Genomic DNA, 4,129 nt, shown 5'->3' on the forward strand with positions numbered 1-4,129 from the left:
ATGCAAAGATTTTAGCCAGTGCTGTCCAAGGAGAAAATAAATAGGGACAAAATGCTGCTTCAAATCTTTTTTTAAAATTCTAGTATGCTTGAGCTATTTAGTAAACAAATATGCTTGGTTTTATCAGGAAAATTAATTTCCCAATATTTGGGAAAATTCAGTGTGTCGAATAAAATATTTGAAGATGTTTCACTTTATCATCTTCTTGGCAATCAGCATGGAACTGGAGAGATGGATTTACTGATGATTATCTTCCCATTTGTATTTTCACCAAAAAGCCAGCCCCTTGCTATCTGACAGGAAAGTGGATTCTCCTGTCTGGATTTCTTCAACGGAACTGACGGGTTGAATAGTGATTATGGACAATATTCTATTCTGGAAGAATAATGGCCTAAAATACCAGACAATAATTCAGGGATATTTTGGGGAAAACTAAATAGAGGTAGAAGCTGGAACTAAGATTTTTTATTATATTTTAAATGCATATGCCTGCTTCTGTACTGTTCTAGATTTCCGCACTGGAAGAAACCACAGTTATGCTGAAGATTTTCAAATGCATTTAAAGTTTAAGAAAAATCTTAGGACCATATCTGTCTCTATTTTATTTGCCCCAAAATATCTCTGATTTGGTGACTGGTATTTCAGGAATTTTTCTTCAGGGTGAACCCTTGCAAGGTGTCAGCCCCTGATGGCATACTTGGCAGGGTACTGAAAATGCACCACCAACTAGCTGGATTGTTCACGGACATTTTCAACTTCTCATTGGTGCAGTGAAAGGTTCTCACCTGCTTTGAAAGGGCATCAATCATCCTAGTACCCAAGAAGAGTAGTGTTTGCTGCCTCAATGACTACCGCCCAGTAGCATGAACTTCTACTGTAATGAAATACTTTGAGAGGCTGATCATGCCCTAAGCAAAAATCTGGACCCTCGGCAATTCGCCTATCGTTATCACAACAGATGCAATATTGTAATCTGCAGTTGCTCTTCATCGACTATAGTTCAGCCTTCAATACCATTATTCCCTCAGTGCTGATTAAGAAGCCACAAACTCTAGACCTCTACAAGTAGATCCTTGAGTTTCTCATTGGAAGACCACAGTCAGTATGAGTTGGAAACAATGTCTCCTCCTCATCTAGCTCACCCCAAGGATGTGTGCTTAGCCCACTGCTCTACTCTGTGGCCAGGCACAATTCCAGTGCTATCTACAAGTTTGCCAATGACACCATAGTTGTCGGCGGAATCACAAACAGCAATGAGGATGCGTACACGAGTGAGATAGATCAGCTCGTTGAATGGTGTAATGACACCAACCTTGCGCTCAATGTCAGCAAAACTAAGGAGATGATTGTGGACTTCAGGAGGATGTCAGGGGAACACAACTCAGTCCTCATTAATGGCTCAGTAGTGGAGAGGGTCTTGAACTTCAAACTCCTGGGTGTCCACATCTCCAATGATCTGTCCCGAAGCCTCCATATTGATAAAATCACAAAGGCTTGCCAGTGGCTATACTTTGTGAGGTGTCTGAGGAGATTCAGTATGTCACCAAAGTCTCTCGTGAACTTCTGTCGGTGTATCATAGAGAGCATTCTGGCTGGTTGCATCACTGCCTGGTATGGAGGCGCCAACTCTCAGGACAAGATAAACTCCAGATAGTTGTTAACTCGGCCTGCGACATCACAGGCACCAGACTTCACTCCATCGAGGACATCTACATGAGGCGGTGTCTTAAAACGTAGTCTCTATCCTCAAAGACCCCCACCATCCAGGCCAGGCCCTCTTCACACTTCTACCATCATGAAAAGGTACAGATCCCTAAAGCCGAGCATTCAACAACACAAGGACACTTCTTCCCTGCTGCCGTCAGATTCATGAATAATCATTGAACTAAAGACACTCCCTTACTTTTCGTGCACTATTATTTTATTTTTTATAGTAATGGCATAAGGTGGTTATAATATTTGGTCTATGATGCTGCCGTAAAACACCAAATTTCATGACTTGTTCATGACAATAAATTCTGGTTCTGAATAGAATTGTGTCCATCTCCAGGGAGAAGTGGAGATTCTGGATGAGAATGGAAACTACAAAGGACACCCAATAACTGTGGCAGGGCCTAAATGACATAACCTGTTCAAAACAAAATCCCGTGCAATAGGAGACACCTAAGCTTCACTCCCAGATGAATTTGATGCCTTCTATGCCTGATTGACCATCAGAACAAGGCGCACCCATGTGGCCCCTGATGATCCTCTACTGTCAGTATCCAAGGATGACATGCTGGATGGATTCAGTAGAGTGAATCTAAGGAAAACATCCAGTCTAGACGGAGTACCCGGCTGAGTACTGAAACCTGAGTTGACCAACTTGCCACTGTGTTCACGGATATCTTCAACATTTCACTCCAACCAGGCATTACCTACTTGTTTCAATTGTACCCAACATCCACAGAGATGAAGTGTTTTAAAAGGCTGGTGTTGAAGTATACCAGCTCCTGTCTAGGTGGCAGCATAGATGCCTTCCAATTTGCCTACTGCATCAACAGTGAGATGCCATCTCACTAGCTCAACATAAAACCCCGGAACACCTGAACATCAAAAATGCATATATCAGGATGCTCTTTATCACCTACAGATCAGCATTCAATTCCATCATCCCCTCAAAACTGATCAGCAAACTCCCAAGACCTGGGCCTCAATACTCCACTGTACAATTGGATCCTGGATTTCCGCAGCTCTAGACCACAATCAGTGAAGGTTGATAAGAACACCTCTGCAATCTCCATCAGTACTGGAGCTGCACAGGACTGTTCCTAGCCCTCTGCTCTACTCACCTTGGTACGACAATAATACCATCAACAAATTTGCTGACAATACCACAGTAGTGGGTTGTTTAAAAAGGGGGAAATGGGTCCACATACAGGAGATTTAAAACTTGGCTGAACAGTGAACTAACGACAACCTCACACTCATTGTCACAAGAACCAAGGAGCTGAATGTAGGCTTCAGGAAGGGAAAAACTAGAGGTGTACGATCCAGTGATCATTGGGCAAATCACATCAGCACCTCTACTTCCTCAGGAGTTTGTAGAGGTTTGGTATGATGTTGGAACGTCTGGAAAACTTCTACAAATATGCAGTGGAAAGGGCTGACTGGATGCATCACAACCTGGTATGGGAACATCAATACCTCTGAGCAGAAAGCCCTGCAAGAGGTAGTGGACGTAGCCCAGTACATCACAGGCAAAACTCTCCCGACTATTGAGAAAATCTACATAGAAAGCTGCCATCGGAGAGCAGCAGCAATTGTCAAGGATCCACACCACTCTGTTCTTACTGCTGCCATCAGAAAAGAGGTCTAGGTGCCACAAAACTCGTACCACAAGGTTCAGGAACAGCTGCTACCCCTCCACCATCAGACTCCTTAATGACAAACTCAATCAGAGACTTGTTTAAGGATTCTTACTTTACACATTATTTATTATTGGATATTTTTTTCTGAATTCAGTCAGTTTGTTTACATTTCTTTATTTTTATGTCTCTCTTTTGTATATGTATTTTTCTTTAGTACACTCTTTTGTACCTACCAATAAGTAGAAATTCTGCCTGGCTGGCAGGGAATAAGAACCTCCGGGTTGTATGTGATGCCAAGTGTGTTCTCTGAAAATACATCTGAACTTTGATCTTTGACTTGGACAACCTGGTGACTTTTCTTAGCTGTGGTCTTCGGGGCTGAGCAGATATGAGGACACTTCCACACACCCCCATTCCAAATAAGATAAGCGATGTCAGCAAGGCTTTTGATGTTTGTATGTGTGAGGGTCTGGTCATGATAATACAGTTAGGAATTTCACAGTTTCACCGAAGAATATTGAGTGATGTGCTTTGTGGTTTTTAACTTGCAATTAAGGAAAGTTAGGTGAAGGGTTACTTCATCTGCAACAAGACCAACAGTCATTTCCAATGTTAGCCTAATGACAAAAAATTTCCTTTTTTCTTTCCACACTCCCACTATAGAAACAGCTGTGAATCCTAATTTGAAATAACTCAGCAATTTGTCAAAGGAATAAATAAGGCCTCTGCTGCAGACACCACTGCCCCAATTTGCTAGAAAAATATTTTGAAGGAACACA

Source organism: Narcine bancroftii, chromosome 1, assembly GCF_036971445.1.
Source record: "Narcine bancroftii isolate sNarBan1 chromosome 1, sNarBan1.hap1, whole genome shotgun sequence".
Classification (NCBI taxonomy): Eukaryota; Metazoa; Chordata; class Chondrichthyes; order Torpediniformes; family Narcinidae; genus Narcine; species Narcine bancroftii.